This window comes from Mauremys mutica, chromosome 1 (assembly GCF_020497125.1).
Source record: "Mauremys mutica isolate MM-2020 ecotype Southern chromosome 1, ASM2049712v1, whole genome shotgun sequence".
In the NCBI taxonomy this organism is placed as follows: Eukaryota; Metazoa; Chordata; order Testudines; family Geoemydidae; genus Mauremys; species Mauremys mutica.
Window position 1 is genome coordinate 215,103,743 of NC_059072.1, and position 24,585 is coordinate 215,128,327.

A 24,585-nucleotide genomic window follows, 5' to 3' on the forward strand; every position below is an offset into this window, starting at 1 on the left:
CTCTACCCCCGACAAGAAGAGTAAGGTAAGTCAACAGGAGAATTTCACCTGTTGACCCTCCACGGTAACTCAACCTAAGGTATATCGACTCCAGCTAAGTTATTCACGTAGCTGGAGTTGCGTAGCATAGGTTGACTTAACGCGGTAGTGTAGACATAGCCTTAATCTAGCAAGGTACAGGCTTTGTTCAAGATGGCTTAATTCACCCACAGATTTCCAGTAAAATGGCTGATTCCCTCTCTTTGGTCATAATCTCTGCCATGAGCCCAAATTGCTGGTTCCTTTGCCATCTTATATGAAAAAGAACTTGGGGTGCTCTGCCCTTTTCTTTTATAGTCATTGAGCCTTTGAAGTGGATTCTTCTGAAGGCTACACCTTGTAAAGTTTATTCAAACTGTGAGGAAGGCAACATGGGGTCTGAAGAAAGTTTCATGCTGTTTTCTTTCCTTGTTGTTTGCTAAAGAGAAAATTGTTCTGTTTCCTACAATCTCCTCCTCTTGTTAGTTTGATGGCCCTGTTTACTGCTTATGTAGATTGAGGTAAACTCACATTCCTTTGTTTAGGATAGGTCTGTTTAACATCTTTATCTAGGTAAGGCTGTCTAGTCTTGAACATGTGCTAGTAACTTCATACAGGGGAATGCATAACTTGACATATGTTTCTACATACATTTTACTATGATTTTATTGACCAGCATGTTATTAATTTTCAAATGGTACATCACAAGGCTAATTTTGTTGTAAGATTATTAGGGTGTGAAGGGTTAAAATCCATGTGCATTTTATGTAACAACCTGTTATACGGATTGTGCCAGCTCTTTTCCAGACCCAAAGTTCAGAGTATGGTCAAGAGACCAGAGGCCTAGCAAATAGTGATTAGCTAAGAGAAAACTGGGGTAAACAGATAATCTTGTTTTGCTAAAATAAGACTAGTCAGCAAATTGCCAGGTGTTGGAGCTAAGAAGTAAATAATTGTGTCTTATTCAGACTTGCAGTTTGAACAAAGGATCCCTGTTCCTATTGTGTTAGTCTCTTCTGTAGGGAGACGTTCTTCCCACAAATCCAACCTTGAGTTTATGAAAAGTTGGCACGTCAGTATAAGATATGGCATCCTTCCGCCTCCCTTCCCAGGGACCAATGCCTGCCTTTAGACACAAAGAAGACAATCTTTATTGCCATATACTTTCACTGTTTCTTTGCTATAACCCCTAGAACGTATCTGCTGGACAATCAGAGGAGCTACTCCATTTCTATGGACCCCAAATCAGAATTCAACATATATATTTTATACTAATAACATTTTATCAAAGTATTAATTAAATGTTAACTTGTTAACTTGAGACCATGGGCGGAGACATTATGTAACCTGTTAACCATTGGCTACTGTGCAATCTTGTCTTGCTGCAAAACCTATCCCGGGGTGTGGAACTGCCTACCCTGTCACCAGGGCCAGCTGCAGGCACCAGCTCAGCAAGCAGGTGCTTAGGGCTGCCAAGGGGAAGGGGCAGCACGTCGGGCTCTTTGACGGCAATTCGGTGGCGGGTCCCTCTTGGAGGGAAGGACTTGCCGCCGAATTGCCACCAAAGAAGAAAGTGGCATGGTGGAGCTGCTGCCGAAGTGCCACTGATCGCAATCGCGATCATGGCAGCAAAAACCATGGAGCCGGCCCTGCCCATCACTTACCCCCACCCATGAAAAATCTATATATTCTATTGTAATCAACTGATTGGCAGTATCTCTGAGCCTGATAAGCAAGGTGACACTCCGCCAGTGGTGTGTGTAATAAACTCCTATGCTTGACCTCTACACGGTGTGGATTTATGTCCTTCAGGGTGTAAGGTGTGAATACAGGGGTATTTAAGGTCACATTGGCACCACCTTCAATTTTATCTAGTGGCCTGAAAAGGCACCACATTTATGCCTTAAGGCCACCAAATGGGATGGTTGTACTCCTCAGTCCCCCTATTATCTCATTGAACTGGATACTTGTTTCCTTTCATGTTCCTGCTGATCTTCAGGGCCCACTGTAAAGCCTATGTGTCTTCTGTGGCTTTTAAGAAGAATGGGGAAGTGATGATGATCTTACCAGGTGGAAGGAGTGAAAGAGTTCATTCTCTGTTTACTGGTTAATGGGGAGTACAAAGCATCCCAATGGATATAAGCAAAATCATAACAAAAAACTCTTGCTAGCAACCAATAACTTACTAGCTGAAAAAGTGACCCTTTAAAATGGGAAGCTGTTGGATAATGTAAATGTTGTAGATTGGTATATGAATTGGTAGATTGGTGACAGATATAAAAATGAGCAGCCAGATGAATTTAAACACATATGGTTATCCTCCTGGAGATCGATGCCTAGTACTCGATTGATGTAATCCTCTAAATTAAAAATACATTTTAACTGGCTTTGGATGTATATGTGGGCCTTCTGCTGACTTTAATAGAAGTTGTAAACACATAATTAAAGCCAAATGTTGCCTTTAATACAGACTATAATTGTTGCTGGTTGTTCTAGAAATAGAAAACTGAAGAGAGACCCTGGATCAAATAAAAAAGATGAACCCCGGAACATCCCTGCCTGGAGCTCCACACTGGCTGCGTTCTGATCTGCTGGCTCCTGGCACCAACTGCTGCTGCAAGTTCCTAGTGCCCCCATTCACTAGTGCCAGGGCAGGCTGATCCTGCCCCTGCCCTTCTGCCTCAGAACCTTCCCTTTTCTGGCAGGACCCTCCACCAGCACAGGGAGTCCCCCCACCCGCAGTCACTGCTCCTGCCCCACGCGGGGCAAGGGGCAGCCACATCCCCAACCCCCAGTGAGGCTACAGTGAGGGGCAGCAGCAGGGGAGGAGTTGCACATGTGATGGCAGCCTCCCCCCGGTACCCACCACAAGGGAGGTGAGGGGGCTTCCTGGACCTGAGAGGGACCCTAGGAGCATGTGCAGTGACAGTGGTGCGGGGTGAGTGTGCTGAGGGGGTACCCCTCCTCCAGACCTCGCTGCTGCTGGCGGGGAGAAGGCTGGCGGGGGGGGGGCGGAGTCCTCTCTGGCCCCATCCCCAGGGCAGCCTGCCTGCACCCCAAACCCCTCATCCCCAGCCAGAGCCCTCATCCCCCCACACCCTAATCCTCTGCCCCAGCCCTGAGCCCTCTCCTACATCATGAACCCCTCATCCCCGGCCCCTCCCCACAGCCTTCACCCCTGCAACCTAACTCTCTGCCTCAGCCCCTCCCACACCCCAAACCCCTCATTACCAGCCCCCCTGAGCCATCACATTTTTACATTATTTTTAAAAATATATATCAGTTTACAAGGCAGGTGTGGGGGGATGGGACTTGGACCCATTCTGGGCACCACCAAAAATTATACAAACATGCTCCTTCTGGCTGGGATCACTTCTGAATTTTATCTACCTTTATATACTATATATCAGACTTCTGCAGCTCCCAGATTTGGTGTGCTGAAATGGGTTGTTTACTGTTGATGTTTCAGTGATCGGCTATTGCCACTGACCAAAGGATTCATCGGTTACCATGAAGATCAAAAGACTGACACATCCAAAACAGACAGTAGCTTTTAGGTGAAACAGGAGTTTTGTCTGAATCCCTGAAACAATCTGAGTTGACTATAATTAGATTTATATTATCAAGTCATTGTGGCAACTAAAACCATCTGCACAGAATCACCTCATAACTTTATTATTCCTGTAGGTAGAGTATGTTAAACAGTCTCAGGAATCTGACTTCATAGTGCTTTTCACTGATAAACCTAATTGTATTGCAATTATTGATTTATAATCTCTTTGCACAGTAGGATTCCAGTCCATGGCATCAAGTTTCACTGTTTAGATGGGATAAAACCTTAGTCATTAAAAAAAATCTAATTTTAGTTGTTTAAACTTCCTCTCTCTCTTTTTTTTTAAATAAATCACTTTTCAAGTAGAGTTGGATAACTACTCAGCAAACTGAAAAACATATGGAGGAGGAGGACATGTTATTCAACCATACCTTTAGCCCAGTGATTAGGGTGTTTGCCTGGGTTATTAGAGACCCAGCTTTAAATCCCCACTCTGGAGAAGAGACCTAAACTCAGGTCTTTTCCTTTCCCTGTCCCCTAAGTGAATGCCCTAACCATCAAGCCATTCTAGGGCAAATAACTCTCAATCTCTCCTGTTGAAGCTGTTCCACTTTGTATAAATACTTAAATATTCATTGGGGCAGAGAGAAAAATAGTCTGGTGCTTCAGATACTCACCTGGGAGGGAAGGGGTGTAGATTCAACTCTCTTTCTGCCTGATTCACTCCCTCCCAGGTGAGTGTCTTAATCACCAGGATATAGTCATCCTCTTTTTCTTTTTGGCCCATTATTACTACTGGGGGAATTCTGAGTTCCAATCCCTGCTCCAGTGAATATGTAAGTATTTATACAAAGTGGAACAGCTTCAACAGGAGAAACTAAGAAAGACCTGCCCTAGAATGGCTTGATCGTTAGGGAGCTTACGTAGTTTGTAGGAGAGCTGAGTTCAAGTCTCTGTGGGAGGATATGTAGGGCTGTAACCTGGGCCTGCTTGTCTCTGAGTGATTGCCATGCCTATGCTACCTTCTGGCAGAGCAACAATAGTGGACTGTGATACTTATGGAACCAAGCAACACTGTATATGCTGCCCCCAGATTGGCAGTGCTTGGAGAGCACCTGATTGGTCCAGGTGCACTCCTTAAGCCTAGAGGGGACACCAGGAAGTTATCCATGAAATTAGGTGGGTCCCCAGCTGGCTGTTATGATAGATCCTGCTCCTTTGCCTAGCTTATGACTTTATCTCTGATCCTCAGCTTTGGTTTCAAATTCCAGCTCTGGCCCTTGGCTCCAGCTATACCTATGAGGTCTGACTTTGGCTCCACTCACTAGACCTGATCAGCCATGATCCCCACTCTATGGAGGAGGACTGAAATCTGGGTCTGCCACATTCCAGGCAAGTGCCCTAACTGCTGAGTTAAAGGTTATAAGAGGAAAATTCTCTCCCCTATCTTCCCCCTACACACACCTCCAAAGCTGGCCCTGAAATTTTTTCCAGATACAACTAATCAGGCCAAATTAGTGGATAGTTTCAGGTTGACCCCAAAGTGCATTTTTTGGTAAATGAAGTATTCTGGAAATTTTTGACCAGTTCTACTTTTAATCCCCCATGAAGGATGGATGACAACCTGCTACTACAGAAAATGGTGGAGATACTACAAAAACTAACATGTTCAAAGGATGCATTTGGTGCGTATTTATAGGCAATACATTTGTTTCAGCTGTGTTTTTGGATTTGCTTTTTCTCTCACTGTATGACAATCAGGTGTTAGGCCACATCCCTAGAAATCTGAGACATTACTTATGTGTATTTCAGACAAAGGCAGGTGCTGTTGATTTCCAGGTGTATCAAAAAACCTAAAAGTTCCCTCCAAAAACTGGGTCTATGTATTGGTTTGGGACAGCCCAAGAAGCCCCTAAGCACTATCTTCTTGCAATGCAATGTGGTGGTAACACTCAAGCTCCCCCTGCCCATCTTTGAGTGATGCAGGCAGTGGTCTCTAGAAAACCCCTAGTATCCCTGAATAGTGGAAGAGACAGCGTACTTTATTTGACTTCTTCTTTTGTATTGCTTTCTTCTTAGTATGCCCCCTTAGTATCTTAAGGAGTCAGGTTCAAAGGAAGACACTTGCTCCCTGGCCTTGTAAATGCAACCCAGCCATTTTCCCATGGGTTTTCACCTGGGATATATTACTTGTATTATTGGATCAAGACCCCACTGTTGTGGTCTGAGGCTACTGAAGCTTTGCCTACCCTAGGAAGGTTTCGTTAGTATAGTTATACCAGCAGAGCTCTCTAGCAGATGCAGTTCTGTTGTACAGAAGTGGCTATACAGCTGTAAGCACAGTTATACTGCCATAACGGCATCTGCACTAGGGCTCTTAGAAGCATACATTTGCCAGTAACAAAATCATACCCTTAATTGACATAGCTCTGCCAGTAAACCTCTAAGTGCCTTACTCATCTTTTTTTCTTGTTTTATTTCTCTGATGCCTCCTTTGGAGCCAAGAGGAAAAGAATATGCTACTTTCGCATTAAATAGAGTAAAAATTACTTCATGTTGTAATTCAGCTCTGTACAAAGAGAACTCATCAATTTCATTAGTAATTTCCATGCCCAAGCAAACCCAATAGACAATGAATTTACCAATCAATGTTTTTGTAGTATTTTTTTTCAGAGCTGCTTTTTGAGACTGTTTCCCTTTTTACCACCTCCTCCTTGCTTGCTCTCATTTTCCTAGCTGACACTTGCACTCTTGGTTTCATGTGTACCGACAGCATTTTCAATATGTGAAACCTCAGGATTATGCTGTTCAGGATCATTTCCACATCATTATCATCCCTTTTTTTCCCCCCTTCCAATAGGTTCTTGTGCATGTCTAACTCTGTTCTGTAGCCTGTGATGAAAAGAGAGAGCCAAGCCAGTGTTTAAATAGGAATTCAATAGTCCTTAACCTACTGAAGTGTACAACTAGTACCACTACTTCCGTAATACCTTCCCTGTGATTACCCATGAGAAATTCAGATTTGTGCATTTAAGTTAAGACCTGAGCAGACTCCGATGTTAACAAGCTGATGACGAGCCAGTGCCCATTAAAAATAAATGTAGTCTATGCTAGAATAGTACTGTTTGATATTTATCTCTTCATCTAAAGACTTCAACTTTGTTCTATCTTACTTCTTCTTCAGGGTACAGCTTCAGTGCAGTATTTTCTATCCAGCTTCTCTCTCGCTGCTCAACTATATCTGCCACAAACAGCTTATGGAGAATAATGTTCACTAATGCAAACCTGGGAATTCAAACATTACCTCTGCATGAGAAGCTCATTCCGCCCTTACATTCCATCTTTTATTTCCCACATAGATAATTTCAGGAAACAGCATAATGTCGGATCAATGGAAAATGTGCTGTTGTTTAAGTATTCTAACACAGCAAGCATAATATAACTCACCTACTGTAGGTCATTAGGAAGCAGGTCTGGTGTTGTTCTCTAATACAAAGGAATAAACATACACTTTCATTCCTAGACACTCATCTACAGTTTGCAAGATTGGAGACAGGATGGATTAGTCAGCACTGAGAGGATAACACAGATACCTAGAGTAGTAGGTCTGAACATGTCCCATTTTAAAAGCAACAGAAACCAGATAAAATTATAGAAGCAGGCAAAACATTAGCATCACACAGATCCTGAAGTGGATAATAGCCCTTATTCTGGTCTTTCTTCATTGGAGACATCTCAGAGGGACCCAGCCATGAAATGCACAGGATACATTAATACAGAGCAAATACATTTTTATTTAATGGTATTTGCAATGTGTATTCATTCTCCTGTCCAGGCAAAACCATGCTGAAGGTAATGAATAAGATGCAAAATGGATAATAAGATGATCTAGGTGCCTAGGTCTGTACTCAACTTTTAGGTTATTCCAGACAACTGCAAAGAAATTCCAGTGAACCATGGGTAGCACAGTTTACAGAATTATATGTTCTATGCAGTAATGGATAGAATAGAAAATGCTATGTCCTTCCCCTTGTCTCTTGTGTTCTCACTTCTTCAGTTTTTAGCCCTAGTGCTTGTAATCTCTCTTATTTACTGTACCTTTGTGGATGAACCAGGCAAGGAAAATTCAGTTTGCTAAGAGTTCATAAAATGGAAAGTTCAAGTTCCTGATTCCCAGTGTATCAAAGCAGTGGGGAAAAGAAGCTGAAGCTGAGTTTAGAATTGGTAACAAAACAGGTTGTCCTCTCTGCATCTACAATAGGCAGGGCCGGTGCAACCATTTAGGCGACCGCCTGGCGCTGGGATTTGGGGGGCGCCATTTTCTTCGGCAGTGACCGTGGCGGCCAGATCTTCAGCTGCCCTGGTCGCCGCGGGCATTTAGGCGGAGGGAGCTGGGGCAGAGGAGCGTGGGGAGGGCCGCCTGCAGCAAGTAAGGTGGGGGGCAGCACGCAGGGGAACTCCCCGCCCCAGCTCACCCCTGCCCCGCCTCCTCCCCGAGCATGCTGTGGCTGCTTCACTTCTCCCGCCTCCCAGGCTTGCGGCCCCTAAGCTGATGGGCGCTGCAAGCCTGGTAGGCGGGAGAAGTGAAGCAGCCACAGCGTGCTCGGGGTGCTCATGCTCGTGCGCGGAGCAGGGGTGAGCTGGGGCGGGGGAGGTGCCTCAGGGTGGGGGGTAGGGAGCTGGGGCAGGGGGGCGCCTCAGGGCGGAGGGGGGGAGCTGCCACAGGGGAGGGCGCCTTAGGGTGGGAGTGGGGGTCCGGGGGGGGGCGCAAGGTGGAAGTTTCGCCCAGGGCATGAAACATCCTTGCACCGGCCCTGACTATAGGCAAAGGAGGGATGATAGCTTCCCTGAGCTCATCTAACTATTTGTATTCTCTCTCTCTCCCAGGTGACTCAAGCTAAGTGCTATGGAGTTGGTGTAGCACCATTTTAAAGCACACTGTGAGCACAGCTATTATACAAAGAACCCAAAAAAATCATTGACTATTTTGGCACATGGCACTGAGGCTGGAATTGTCAAACTCCCTCAGCTTGGCTTGGCTCCTTTTCCATCTCCAGTACTTTAAGACAGACAGACCCCAACATTGTAAATCAAGTCCTCCTATTGAATTGATTACTTGCAAGCAGCATTAGCAGCCATTGCACTTACTGCAAACTTGATTCCCCAGGGACTGGGGCTCCTGCAGCTCTAGCAGCAGTAAGGTGCACTTGAAAGAGCATTAGACAGAGCACATTACTTAGAAACCAGACCCAACTATACCACAGAGAGCCTTACATCTAGATTAGAAGGAGAGAAAACCAATACGCCAACCAGCAAGCAGATTCCCCCCTGGTTTGAAGGCAGATTAGCCAGTTAGTCTGATTCAGAGACAGGCACCAAGTAACAGTGTTTCTTAAAGAATGTCTGAATGTTAGAAACTAACAAGCTGGTACATAGCCAGAACAGGCTATATACCCTTTAAGGAAAACTCAGGACATTGACAGTAATCCCAAAGTGTAAACAGCTTCTCCCCAGTAAACTCTCAGCTAACATAGCAATGCTGCCTGGCTTGACCCCAGTCTCCAGGACCTGTGGAGAATTTGGTTAGAGATTCCTAGGCACCCTTCTGCGTTTTGCTGTATCATTGGGAGGAAATGATGATAAACTATCTGCCCTGCAAAGCCACAAATAGGTTATTGGCTGCATCCACATGAGATGAAGGGCTATGAAGGAACTTGAATTATACAGTGTACATTTAAAAGATCCAAGGCTTAGGATGTATAAAAAGCTGCATTTGAATTAAATACTAGTGTCTTTGTAATACACCTAGTGAAATTAAGGATATTATAACTTGTAAAAGAGGTGGATCACTGGCACCAGTCAGTTGTCGAGACTAGCCCTTCTAATATATTTTTTTAAATACTTATGTGCTCTCATCTCACTTATACATTGCTTAATAACAAATTGTGATAGACTTAATATTGTCATCCATGTATGCAGGTTCTAGGTACACTCATAACCTAACAATTATTTTGTAACTGCGTCTCATTTATCACTCTTAATCATGCAAGCATCCCTAACCATCCATGGTAGATAATGCTTCCATGCGGCAAAATGCATTAATATTTCCATTTTTGCTAAATAAACAGACTGATTTTTTTACTTTGAAACATTTATAGATTTTTATTTATCATCTATCCTCCACACAATCCATTCTGGATTCTAACAGATCACAAAAATCCTTGGGGAGTTTGTGCATCCACTTTATTAGCTTTACATTTTATGAAGTTTTGTTTTCTGCAGACCTCAGAGGAAAGTTTTTTTTATATATTAAAAAAAGTAGTTAAGCCTTTAGTTCTTAAGTTATAATTACATCCTATGGCTGATTCTGTCCCTGTGATATCCATAGAGGCTCAGGCCCTTGGGAGCAGGAAATCTAGTTAGAAGGGGTTAGCAGTGGTTCAAAGTGCCCATGACTCCTTTTTCTGGTAGGGTACTGAAGTTGCTCAGCATGACACCAAAAGTGATGGATGTAATCCAGGAAGCTCCTCAAACACCAGTTGGCAGAGGGAACATCAAACCATAACTCTCAGCAGGCCTGACACACTCCTTGCCTCCAATTCACTGTTATTACCTGTAAGGTGTCATATGCAAACTGGTAACATGCTAGTCATTAATATTGAGTGATGTATGTCCAGGTGGTATATAAAGAACTAAAGAGATGTGCTGGAAATATGTTCCTAAAATGTGTTTGGCTGGCAGTGTCAAAGCTCAGCCTGTGCTAGAAAAAGAACTGCTGTTTTGCTGGCTTGACTGTCTCCAGTATAAATCAAGCAAGGTGAGACCAGACACAATGAAAAGGTTATCTACGTGTAAGGTAAACAAAGCCAACAGCGAGCAAGTCGGGGCAGATGACCACTTAACAATCTCGACAGGGATGGAGGCTGCACCCCCCAGAAAGCTGCCTGGAGTTTTGAACTTCAGACAATGAAATTTAAGAAGATATAAATAGAAGAAAAAATGCCATTTTGTTATCTATCACTGGATGAAGACAGGGGGCCAGAACTATTGTAACCAAGAAAGTTGGATCCTTCAAACAAAGGGGTTGAAGTCTCTGAGAGCTGAGTACAGGTGAGAAACTTGATTAAACAAAGATGACAAAAGTCTGAGTCACTAGAAAGCATGTTTTGTTTTGTTTTAGTGTAACCATATCTGTCTTCTATTCTTACTTATCACTTAACTATCTGTTTTGTGTTAATAAAGCTATTCCTGTTTGATTACTAGACCATCTCAGTGCTGTGTATTACACTGAAAGGTAAATTCCTCAGCCAAACTACCAGGCTGGGGTGTGCTCTGTGTCTTTGGAGGCAGCAAACTTGTTAACTTCTGTATGTGTCCAGGAACTGGACACTGCAGGGGAGACAGTTTGGAACTGGAAGGGGTGTTTGTGACACCCTACAAGGAGTAACCAAGCTGGTGGAAGCCATTGTGTTGTGAGCAGCCTGTTGGTGTCACAACTCTGAGGCAAAGCAGCACAGCATACAGCTACCCAGGTTACAAGGCAGGTAGTGATATAACCCCTTAGTAGTCTGGGTGAACCCCCAAAGCATCACAACATTGGGTGAGGCCCGCTCAATGAGGGCGGAGGATGCTCTCAGTTAGCACAATTGGAGCCTCACATGGAACTCCAGCTGTACCATAAAGTTGCCCGTCTCCTGGAGACAGTGGCAGTGCTGACACCACCTGCACCTCTACTAGAGATGCATCCACCTGGGTGGAATGCCCATGAGTCCACGAAGCTCCAATTTGCATCCCTATAGTCAAGTAGTGTATGTAATATGCTTGCCCACGCAGTTACAGGTAAAGAAGTACAAGCACATTATTGAGCTTAATGGAGTTACACCAGTGTCTAATCTGAAGTAGATAAATGGTGAATTGGGAACCTATAAATACAAACTCATCACATAGGGGATCCCAGTTTTTCCTCTCTTTAATGTTTCAGGCCCTAAAGTTCACTCAGTTACAACATGGAGGCCAGACTCCCCACTGTCTTTCACCTTGTGTAGCCACTTACATCTGTACCAAGTGGGTATAAAACTCTATGCCTGTGATTTTGCAGCAAGTTATACTCGCTTTGAACAGGGGTAAATGGCTGCACAATGTGAAGGGCAGTGGAGAATCAATCACATGAAGTATAACCAAGATGTTCAGTGTTAATCTTTTCAGCCTCTATTTATGATTTCTATTATATTTATTACAAAACTAAGAACTGTCCTTTGTATAGCACAGATGTGAATTACAGTGACCTGTGTCTCACTCAGGGTGAATTTTCTATTTGCAATTTAATGAAGCTCTGCGCTATGTTATCCACACTGATGTAGCAATATTTAGAACTTTTTGAAAAGTCGAAGGCAGGGAAAAAGCAGAATGAAAGATCTGCCCAAGGGGAGTAAAGGGAACAGGTTGGGCTATTATAGGATCACTGTCTTCTGCCTGTCCACTCTTTTCATAGGCAACATGTTTTCAGCTACCATCAACAGCATGCAGACCTTTCTTCTCTTCCATCCAGACTTGCACCTCCAATTGTCTCTTTGAAATCTCATCCTGGATGCTCTGAAGTCACCTTATTGAACCTACAATGTTAAAAATTGAAATTATTTTTCTCCTCAAACATTTCTTTCTTAAACACTAATGACAAGTCCACTATACTCCCTGTTTTGTAAGCTCACAACATTGTCACTTTTGAGTTAGATCTTCTGCACCCCCATTCTCACCCTCATCCACTATACCACTAAATCCTGACAGATTTTGCTCAACACCATCTCCCAAAAGCTGCCAAATTCTTCTCCTGTGTCACTGTCAAAAGCTTTCATCTCTTACCTTGACAATTTCCATTTCCTCCTCTCTGGCCTTGTATTGGGAATTACGGTACATCCAGCTCATTGGCTGAAATGATCAGGTGGTGTGTTAGTTATCAGCCTTCTAGTCGTGGTTCTGCACTCAGTGACACTTGGCTTTATTTCCTCAGATAACAGATTGTTCAGTCAGGTGGTACCAGATTCAATGAGTTTTACTGCAATTTCCTTGTCCAGCTCCTGGTTCCATTTACCAGAAGCTATATCATTGTAGATAGCCTCTGTCTCAGACTTTCCTTCCCAGGGTCCGCATGTTGGCATCTGATCACACAGACTCTCAAAGTCACTGTTGGACGATGTGGGAGTAGTTAGCAAAACAGTTCAACTCTTTGAATGCATTAAATCAGATGAGCACTATGGCTGTCTGTATCTAAACCCGAGCAACAACAACAAGCGGGCTTCTCCTTATTTACAGAAGTAGAATTGTCCTCTATGGCATTGGAGGAGGGATAGAGTGTGACAGCTTCTGTTTAGAAACATTCACTCTTATATTTATATCTTCCTGTCTATACTATAGAACAACCATGTTTCTGTAACTGGAATGAGCAACAACTATGCTAGAGCTTTGGTCAAGAACAGTTGACAACTATGTTGTGAGGAAACTCAAATGATACTCAAACTGAGGCAGAAAGTTATCTAGGGAGATTTGGTAAGTGCTGCTGTTAAAATCTTACTTGTTCAAAGCCATCTGGAGGAATTCTATGTTACTAAATAAATTTGATCAGGATAATGTATTAATCCTGTCTCTGCTACACACTTATCTTTTTAAATATATAATCCACTTCTTAGGTGTAGATCTCACAAACTGTGCATGCTATTAGTAAAGTACTGTAAACGCAAGTCATTCGAACAGTCTGCAAATATAATAAAATGCTGGTAGGCTTGTTCTTTTTCTTTTTAAACCAAGAACATCTAATTCATTTTTTTCATATATACTAGACTAGCAATAGGGACTCTAATTCAACAAGTACAGCTCTTGGGCAATCTCTCATATGAAATTACTTTTGTTTACATTTTGTACCATTATTAATATTCCTTCCCGTAGCATATTTTCCTATGAGATTGAATCCAACAAGAGATTCTGAAAATCAAGTCCTGCCAAAACCCTGTAAAGTAAATTTCATTCATAAATCTTTATGCAATAGCCCTGTTAACGTAGGCGGTCCATCCCCACTGCAACAGTCAAGAATAAGGCACTCATTATGATCTCCTGCTCAGATTAAATTACATTTTAACCACATTTAAACTGGAATGAGGTCTTATTATAGAGTGAATAAAGGGCACTATTATTTCTTCCTGCATTAGTAACTGGCATATATTCCTACACTGTCAGCTGTTACTCCTGACAGTGACAACGCATACAAAAAATAGACATTTGCAAGATTTGGCAAAACTAAAGCACACCATAAAAGTTAATAGCTTTATTCATTGCAGATCTGGAATGTGATAAAATTACTCATGCTGGAGCATTGGCTTCCTGGATCACAACATGAGATAGGAAATGAAATTAGGGATGGATAGCAGAAAGTATTTCAGATCTGCATGCCTCACCCACTCAAATATTTGTCCAAAATGTGAGGACTTATTTTGGTTTGAAAGCGCTTGAATAATTTTTCCCTATTTTTCATTCTCATCCTACCATGTGGGCATGACTTCATTCTGATTGGGATCAGAAGATATGAATTACCCCTTCTATTAGCATTCTCGCTGTCTTGACAGGATTTTTGAACTGACTAAAAGCCAAAACAACAGGGAATCTCCATAAAACAGCCTGTTCTTTTGATACTACCAGTCCATTTTTACCACCACAAGTAGTTCAGACAAGCACCGTGCTTTGGAAGTGTGTCTCTGAATAGATGCAAAGTGAATGTTAATCCAATACAGAGAGAAGTACCGGTATGTTGTGCACTGAGTGGAGAGAGTGGGGAGTGATATTCTCCACTTTGGGTTGCGTGCATCACCTAGTCATCTATTGCATGCGTTGCATCTCTGATTTTGTCTAACCAGCACAAAATCCTTCTCTTGACACACATAGGCATCCTGAAAGGGAGCAGTGTGAAAGCTAGCCTCAGTGAGGGTAGGATGTCTCAGAGAAGCCAACGTGCTATGTGGTGCAGCTTATGGCTGCTTTTTCTAGCACATGATGCCAACCTTACCATAGTGCTTACCTGGCCATATTCTCTTGTTCCCATACCATCCACTCTGGGATCTTCTCCTTCCCCTGCTGCTGTAGCTGTGCACTGGTCAAGGGGAAAGTGCTTCCTTGATCCCCTCATCACCTAGTAGATCATCCACATGATTCGAGGAAAGAGATGGGGGGAATTGGTCTTGGACTGTAAACACCTTGGGGTGGAGAATCTGGCTTTGTCGGTTCTCTCTTGTACAAGGTCGATAGAATGTTCACGCATTGCCAATATGTCACAGTTAAAATTCACTAAAAGTATTGAAAGGTGATGGCACATTGGTGGTGCTTCTGCATATCCCCATATGTTTTATAGTCTACATTTTATGGCAGATACATTGAGTTGTAAATTTAAACATGATGTAAAGGAATAGAAAACACTGACATGCCACTCAACTCAAATAACAATGCTGTGGGGGCCAAAACTTTTGTACTACCTGACTTTTAGTTAACAACTCTGCCAGGTTAAGATTACCCTAAGGTTTTATAATTCAAGGATAAAAGAAGAGAGAAGGCATAAATGCATGATTCCTGAAGACACGGGTATATGTATTATGATTATCTCATCAGGGCCTCCAAGTTTGCACACCTTTACCCTCAGCATGAATAAACATGTGCTTCAAGGAATGTGTGCATGTAAGAGATATTGGCATGGTGTTTACAAGAAAAGTATGGCAGGGAGAAGGGACACCTGCCAGCTGAGCAGGGCCAGGGAGTAAACTGTCTCTTTTGCTCTGACTCTGAGCTCAGGGAACTGAGTGTGGACACAAGACAGGAAATCACAGCTATGACAGTTGCACCTGGGACCTGCTTTCCAGTCATCAAGGAGCAAGCCAAAGAGATGCCTAGAGATGGATTCAAGGAGCATGCTATGGTCTGAACCCAAATCAGCTATGTAACTTTGTTTCAGCTCTTCAGGCCCCAATGTTTTTACTTCATCATAGACATTTGAGATTGGGAAGATGTATTAAATCCATTTCTCCTACAGTATATTTTCTATGAGGTATCTTTTCAGTATAGTTTTAAATATCTCAAGCAATGGAGCTATCACCACTTCCCCTGGATGACTGTTCCTCACTCTCATATGTTATCTGGAGGATTATTCTGGTATTCAGTCCACACTTTTTCTTTTCTTAATTTCAACCCATTGCTGCTAGTTATACTCCTGTGTACCACATTAAGCCCTCCTTCTCCATCTTTGGCATGTATACCTTTCAAATATTTGCATATCCCTCTTAAGCTATGTCTACACTTGGAGCTAGGGTTGTGATTCCCAGCTCACATAGACATATGCTAGCTGTCACTGAGCTAGTGCTCTAAAGATAATAGAGAAGCCACAGTAGCACAGGCAGCAGTGATGATGGAATGGGCTAGGTGGGCTATGAAGTTTAGGCCGGTTTGCATGCAGCACATTTAGACAATGCTTCCACGGCTTGTGCTGTCAGGGGCGGCTCTAGGTATTTTGCCGCCCCAAGCACGGCAGGCAGGCTGCCTTCCATGGCTTGCCTGCGGGAGGTCCCCGGTCCCACGGATTTGGCGGCAGCCTGCAGGAGGTCCGCCAAAGCCGCGGGACCAGCAGACCCTCCGCAGGCATGCCGCCGAAGGCAACCTGCCTGCCGCCCTTGCAGCGACTGGCAGAGCGCACCCCATGGCTTGCCGCCCCAAGCACGCGCTTGGCGTGCTGATGCCTGGAGCCGCCCTTGCGTGCTGTTGCAGCTACACTTATTTCTAGTGCACTAGCTCAATGAGAGCTAGCACAAGTATGTCCATATGAACTGGCATTCATGCCCCTACTACTACTGTAGACCTATTGAGTCACATTTAGACCTTTTTTCCTCATGTGTCAGTCCTTCAAGCCTGGTGAGTATTTTTGCTGCTTTTTCTCTGTTAGTACTTTCTGGTCATATGTTGCCCAGAACGGAATACAATTTCAAAGCCTAGAGATGGATTCTGACCTGCCTGATGTGTGATATGATGCCTTTTACCTGCAATCCAAATTTCCATCGTTCCCCCACAAACCAATATCACATTGCAAACCATGACTATTCTGCTGCCTACTAACACCATTACATCCCTCTCACCATTACTGCTTACAAGCTTTTTCTCTCCCATTTTAAAGTGTTTCTGATTATCTTTCTTTAGACATATTAGCTTGAAGTTTTCCCAGTGGAAACTCCTTTTTGAATTCTCTGCCCATGTTTCTAATCTCTCTAGGTTTCCATTATTTTCTGTTCTGACTGGTGTTTACAACACCTTGTTATATTGTATCATAGGTGAATGTCATTAAGATGCAGTTTAATCCCTTTTCCAGATTCCATGTGTATTCCTTTGTCTTTTCAGATGGCTTACAAGCCCCAAGGTAGCATTCCTATCCAGCTCAATTTGAATTATTTTTTCAGATTGGATTTTGTGAGAGTATGAAAAGTTTTACTGTATTTCATAAAGTACACTTATTTTGTTTCATGTGTACTTGAAGAGCCAGATTCTGACACCCTTACTGCACAACTTATTTTACGATGTAAGGTTCTATTCAAAGTGAGTAAGTGTCACACAAATTAGCCAAAATCTTATCTGGCAAGTTTTATGGTCCAAGTTTTATGGTTCATGACTCCACCGTCCCATGGATGTTTGTTATTTTTATCTTAATATTTGTTCCATTATTTTATTCTACAAAGGGGTGCAAAGCCCAGGATAACCAAGTATTTGAACTGTAGGCATTGTCTGACAATCACACAGTCAGATGAACAGCTTTCAGGGAGAATAAATAGGCTGGGTAGATGTAGGGATAGTTTCACTTAAGAGGCAGAAAGTTCAGCAAAGCGTGTGTCCTGTCCCAGTACCTTACACACGCTATGTTCTGTTCCACACATAGAAGTTGTCTTCTGTGTATGTACTGAGTCCATTTTTCACACTTGGCATCACTTTATTAAACAGAACTGGCTGAAAGTTTTCTGAGAGAATATATTGATGTTGAAAAATGCAGTGTCTTCAGAACTGAAACATTAACTAGGAACGTGTTGATTTCAGTGAAATTTGGTTTAGAAAAAAACCCAGAATATTTAGATAAAACAAAATGTTCCATTTCAACCTTGTTTTTAATAATTTTTGTTTAGAAATCTTATTTTATAATTGTATAATTTTAATGCAATATAAAAATAAAATATAAAAACTCAATCTAAATGAAGCTGTAACAGTGTGGGACTTACCCCTGCCGTGCCTCCTGCTGGTCATCTCAGGGAATTAGCTCTCCAGCCATTGGAGCACCCTCTGAAGGCCAGTGTCCTGCTACCACTTGGCCCCCCGTGTCCCTCCAGGACTCCAGTGCCCAATTATCTGGGGTGCTGCCCTCTGGCAGTAACCCCTCACTCTCAGGGTCTCCCCTCCCCAGGAACCCCCAACCCCCTAATCCCACCTTGCCTCAGCGAGTGGGTACTGCCAGTCAGCAATGAGCCCCTGCTTCCTGGAGCAGACTGCAGTATAAGAGCCAGACAGCACAGGCAAGGGGGTAGGACCTGCTGTCTTCCTCTACCACCCAGTACCTCAGGAGTGGGCCTAGGACCAGGCCCTGCAGCCTGGGGAGTTGCCAGGCTAGAGCTCCCCTGCTCCTCTGGCCTTTCCCCAGCCCTGCTTCACTCCCTGTACTTTTACTACCAAGAACCAGGCCCTGCTCCCTCCAAAACTGGAGAGACCTACTCTAGCACCAAGCTAGCAGCCTTTTATAAGGACCTGCTTTGCTCTGTTTGGGGCATGGCCCCAGCTGTGCCTGCTTTCCTAAGCAGCCTGGGCTTTTCCTTACAGTCCCAGACCTCTCCCAGGGCTGGCCTTAACCTTGTCAGGGCTGGAGCGAGTAACCACCCCACTATAGAAGCATTTTGAGTTTATCCAAATGAAATATTTTGATTGACCTGAAACAATTTTTTCTAAAACTGTTTCACAGCTAATTACAAAAATTGAACCTCTTTTTCCTATTCAGGATGAAAGGACATTTTGAAATGTCAGAATTTCCTGTGGAATGGAAATTACAAGTTTTGACCAACTCTGTTGTTAAATCAAGGAATTATTTTTCTAACCTAGCAAAGGGGTCCCAATCCCTGTTTACATACAAAAATTTGCTTTCATGTGTCTACTGTTTCTGTTGTACTTCCATGGCTAGAATGATTTAAAATACAAAATGTATATTTTTTTACCCTTATTTAACTCAAATACTTGAAGGAATTTTCATTAACCTTCCACAGCAAGATGTCCCTTCTGGTCATGTGTCAGGCATGGTAAATTACTTTGGACAAGTATTTTGGATGGCAATTCTGGTTTGGAGATAGGGGGATTTGTATGTGTGTGCTCAAATTTCAGTATGTGAAAATGGGGGTTATAAGTGAACATTATAATCTAATTTAAAGATTTTATCATTTGTCTCATTGGCTAGAAGACATGTTTTTGAATGAATGCATTGATAGTTTTCAGAATTCCAAAGGCAGGCTACTGTGTCAGTCTCATAAAGCAGACAAATACAGTGGTCATAACAGACAAGATTAAATACCCCACCATACAGACAAGACAACAAACACAATACAAAGGTCAGTTCTGCACTGGAAACCATTAGGGGAGCTTTTTCCTGGACAAGTACAGTGGATAGCCAAAATGTGGTCTCTCCATTGGGTAAAAAAGCAGTATTTAACGTATAAGAATTACCTGTTGTTAAGAAGCGTCATAGTCTCAGTCCTCATACAACTCACTCGAGAGGTCAGACTTGTTCAAATGAGAAGTCTTAGTGTACTAGGTCAAATGCTATTTTTTGCTGCTAATTTCAATGCCTGATGATACAGCCAAAAAAGGACATGGTTACAATGAGGAGGAATAAAACAGTACCTACTTCTTTTCTGCAAGATTTATATATTGACAGGTATAGTCAGCTGATTGTGTTACCAGCCTAAGTGGCTTCGAAAGGGGTGTTACTGGTCTGCATTGGAAAATTTGAATTCCCCCCCCAAAAATCAGTATTCTCCTCACTACCTGCTCCACTGCTACGATACATTCACATCACAATGGACTATATATTCCATTGAGGTTATAGGAAAAAACATCTACTGCACTTGGTCACTGCTGACAATTGTTGAGTTAGACCAGAGTCATAATGGCAGATATTAATTTGGGAAACATCAGTGGAATAAATGATCATGCCACAACTAGAAAGTAATCAAACTGAATATTTTAGACCAGACTACATTGTGAGCTGTGTGTCACTAATGCATGTTTATGCTCTTCTAATAGGTAATGGGTAGGAAACTAGGATGGTAAACATGTTGAGAAAAAAGAGAGAAAGTGTGCTCTGTAAAAGTTAGTCTTTGATTTCTTTGATGAGGTCATGGGAAGAATGTCCGTTTAATTGTTTAGGTAGAAGAGAGAGAGTTTAGATTAACCAATATCAATATTGGTTAATATACATATACACACAATATATATATATATACACACAAATAATTAGCCAACATAAAATAAGCTGAAAAATTATTTGGGGGCAGCAAAATTTGTGGGCATTGTATAAAATCAAATGAAGAATGACACTGCAGACTTTAGCATTCTTCCCTGCAGCAAGAGGGCATGGCCTCCCTCCAAGACTGAAGGGGAGGAACGACTCTCCGCCCCCCTGGTGGGCGGAGCCAGGCAAGCCACACCCCCATCAGCAGCAGCAGGTGTGGTAGGCAGGGCCGGCTCCAGACCCCAGCGCGCCAGGGCGGCATTTTGCCGGCAGGGCGGCAGGCGGCTCCGGCGGACCTTCCGCAGTCATGCCTGCGGGAGGTCCACCGGAGCCGCAGGACCAGCGGAACCTCCGCAGGCACATCTGCAAGAGGTCCCCCGGAGCCGCGGGACCGGCGACCGCCAGCGCCCCCCCCACGGCGTGCCACCGTGCTTGGGGCGGCGGGATTCCTAGAGCCGCCCCTGGTGGCAGGAAGTTTGAAAGGTGGGCTCTGCAGCTCAGTTGTGCCAGAGCCAGAGAAGGAGGCATATGTCTCTCTCCTGATGCTGAGCTTAGCATCTGAGAAGAGATCTACCAATGCTGAGGACCCAGAGGAGGTGCTGGGACTCCTGACAGATGAATTCCTGCAGGAGCTACTGGGACTGCTGCCACTGGCTGTGTAGCCCAGAGAGACAGAGGAATCCCAGGAGACAAAGGTACATTCCCAGAGACACCAGACAATAGTCCGGTGGTGTTGCCAGAATTCAGATCAGTGTGTTTGAGTGGGATCCCCGCTGACCCAGTGCTGGAAGCATCTGCCACTGTTAGGGCCCTGGGCTTGGACCCGGTGGAATAGGGTGAATCTTGGTCCCCCCACCCCTGGGGTGACTGTCTACCCACCTTAATTCAAGCGAACTGCATTTGTCTGCCATTTGCGTGAGTCAGGAGGCCAGGCGAAAGACTGTTTATTGCTCTGCCCTGCCCAGAGGGTCCGGGCTAGGGTTGCCAACTTCCTGACTGCAGAAAACCAAACACCCTTCCCTCGCCTCCTGCCCCTGCCCCGAAGCTCCTCCCCTTCCCCACCCCTTCTCCAAGGCCCTGCCCCTGCTCACTCTATTCCCCCTCCCTCTGTCGCTTGCTCGCTCTCCCCCACCCTCGCTCACTGACTTATTTTCACTGGGCTGGGGCAGGGCATTGGCGTGTGGGAGGGGGTTTGTGATGTGGGCTCCAGGAGGGAGTTTGGGTGTGGGAGGGGGCTCAGGGTTGGGGTGTGAGAGGGGGTTTGGGGTGTGGGCTCCAGGCAGCACTTACCTCAGGCCGATGGGAGCTGTGGAGCCGGTGCTCGGGCACCGCAGGCAGGGGCAGTGCGCGGAGCCTCCCTGGCTGCACCTGCACCAAGGAGCTAGAGGGAAATGCCAGCCACTTCTGGGAGCTGTGCGGAGCCAGCCACTGCAGCCAACCGAACATTTAGTGGCCCAGTCAGCAGTGCTGACCGGAGCCACCAGGGTCCCTTTTTGTCCAGGCGTTCCAGCTGAAAACTGGATGCCTAGCAACCGTAGTCAGGGCTCTTCAGACTGCTTATTCCACCTTAAGTATTGCCTTGACAGGTATGCAATAGCGAGGTGGCATAGCCTCCCTCCCAGACTGACAGGGACGGACGGTCACAGACCCCTACATTCCCATGGAATAAAAATTTGATGGTTTGGTCTAGCATGCAACTCCTGGAGCATGAGGAGGAGAAGAGGAAGAACATAAAGATTACAAAAGGAGAGAAGGAAAGAAAAGGCCCGATCAGGGCCTAGGTTAAGAGAAAAGTTAGTCATTTTGCTCCTATTTAAGCAAATCACTGAAGCTTGTGTTTAAATCCTATTCACGCTGACTTAAATGGGACCTTAAACACTTACTTTACTGAATCAAGGCCTTCATGAATTTCAAGAGGGCATTGGTGGTGCTTAGACATCATCCAACTGAATGCCATTAAACTGGTGTATGTGTTGACCATTTGTAGTCATATCTTTTAATCTCTGCCAGAACAGCATAGTAAAGTTTTTAGTTTAATGGGTTGAGGATGAATAGGAAATGACCAGGTAAGGATTTACTAATACTATCTGTAACATTGCTTCAGGAGTAGCTATTTGGAAGTGTTTAGCAATCTTTTTTCCTTATAAGAGGAAACTTTAAAAAAAGATCTTTTCCTGTACAGAAAAGATTTGGTTTGGGGAAAAGGTGCTAGAAGCTGAAGAGGCTTCTTATCACACTTGAGAGAGATTCTGGTTCATCTATATTGAAAACTTTCTTCTTCCACTCAACAGTATGAATGGAATATTAATTTCCTGGTTAGAAAAGATCTATTCACAGGTGACGTCCATTGAGTTTGTTTGTAAATATTTTAGAACAGATCAAATGCTGCAAAATAACTAAGGCACCTCTGCAGCTATCATTTAAATTTACATAAATTTGTTTTGATTGTTTTCATGCTCCAATTTCTGTGAATATTCTACACAATTGAATACTGGAGAATATTAGTGAAAAGTGAATACTGAGCTTAGAAATGCAAATATTTGCACCAGAGACCTGACTCTGAGCTGCACTCTTCATATATAGCATGGAGACCTATATTTCTAATCAAAACTAACAAACATAGCTGGAATTTCTAACATTGTGCACAATCTACAGATTGAGAATTATTCATAGAAATTACTTGGCAAATAATAATTTTGAACAAACAGGATTAAACAGAAAAAAAATTGTTGAACCATTTACCTAGCCTTAAATATCTCATTTTTAAAAATGGTGGTGGTTGTAATAAAATGAAGCTGCTGTCAGGGCCTCCCTATTTCTGCTGTGGCCATGGTTTTAATTGGGGTGTGGAGAGGGATAGTGGCCGCTTGCCAGCGTTATATGCTATCCTCCAGCTGTTCAGACAGTGAAAGACCCTAAGATGCGACAGCAAAGGAGCTGGCAGCCACTCAGTCTGCCTGCAAGATACCAGTGAACATCCTAGCAGACTATTTAAAACTTTATTTACTATGGCAGTCATTAACAGTTGGGGTGAGTGGAAAGGAAGAGGCACCATATAATTGATTAACTGGAAATGCACAACAGTTCTAATAGATTAAGGTGCTCCAGTACACATTTCATGACTCCATTCACCATCCCCTCTTTTCTTTTAATTTGATTGCAAAACTCTGAATGCAGAAACATCTCTGGTTCTGATATACTGGGAAGCTGTTAAGTGCATCTAGTGCCAAAAGGCAATTGTTGTAGAAACCACTGCTTGAATACCAATCTACAGCAGCAGAACGGTGGGCGCTCTCTATTGGGAACTGTATGTAGTATCTCCTGGTGAATTGTTCCCCCACTTAAATTATGACTCAACGGGTGGTTGAGAGAGAAAAATAAAGCATTTAAAGAATGAGTTAGGAAAATGTTTGGTGGACACATGAAAGTGATTCAAAAGCATAACAACAATGTTCTACCTTATGAGTTAGTGTAGCAGCATGTGATCAAGGCGAAAATCAACAAATCATATTAACAATAGAAAAATATATCAAAACATTCTGAAATAACTGTTTGTTCTATGTCCCTGCGGTTCATCTGCAATGGGAGAAAATAGATATTCAGCTGGGTCCCCTTTAAACAGAAGAATGGTCTAATAAGGACTATTCATAGTGGAACTGTTTTGCTATCTGTCAACTAAATTCTGACCCTAGTTACACATATGCGGTCCTATTAACTTCAGTGGGGCTACATCAGTGTAATGGGAAGTTACATTGCTATATTGCTGTGTGAGCACTGGGGCATAGCTATCTTTGAAGGCACTTAAACAAAACAAAACAAAAAAAGCTGAAAGACCAAAAGGGTTTTTTGTTTGTTTGTTTGAAAAGCAAGAAACAGAGGAACACGGTACAAGGTCACATAAGAGCTATTTTATAGCTGATCCTTTATGTTCAGTTCCTTATCATCAACTGCATTGTACATCATTTAAATGTAGGATGTAATATTATGCCTAAAAATCTTGTGAAATGTATTTAAACATGCTTATGAAATAACAGATAAGAATATTACAATATGAGAACCCTATCAGTAGGTAATGATATTGCTATGCTGTAAGATAAAAAAAAAAGTGGATCAATTTACAACACAGCATATCAAAATATACAGACTCTGGCCATAATCCTGTCATCTGATCCACAATCAGATGTTTGCACCGGTTCAGAGTGCCATTAACTTTAAAGGGGCCTCGATGAACATAAGTGACTGCCCAGGAGAATCTGCCCGGCAGGATCAGGGCCAGAGTTTTGCACTTTTCCTAGAACAGTGGTTTTCAACCTTTTTCATTTGCAGCCCCCTAAACATTTTTGAATGGAGGTGCTGATCCCTTTGGAAATCTTAGGTTATCTGTACCTAATCATAGTAGAAAAAATAAATACTAATGCATATGATAAAACTAAAAGCAGATGTGCTCTCACGTGTAATATAA

The 24,585-nt window shown here is 43.3% G+C and overlaps 2 long non-coding RNA genes across 2 annotated transcripts; one reads left to right on the forward strand and one right to left on the reverse strand.

Annotated features, from left to right (window-relative positions):
* Positions 1 to 4,359: 4,359 nt before the first annotated feature.
* On the forward strand, positions 4,360 to 10,869 carry LOC123372107. Its single transcript, XR_006580103.1, has 3 exons — positions 4,360 to 4,407; positions 5,183 to 5,256; positions 8,459 to 10,869. It is a non-coding gene; the product is annotated as an uncharacterized LOC123372107 (long non-coding RNA).
* A 1,042-nt stretch (positions 10,870 to 11,911) lies between these two features.
* Positions 11,912 to 21,616, reverse strand: LOC123372117. Its single transcript, XR_006580111.1, has 3 exons — positions 21,414 to 21,616; positions 12,431 to 12,751; positions 11,912 to 12,183 (listed from the first exon to the last, which is right to left on the reverse strand). It is a non-coding gene; the product is annotated as an uncharacterized LOC123372117 (long non-coding RNA).
* Between the last annotated feature and the right edge of the window lie 2,969 nt (positions 21,617 to 24,585).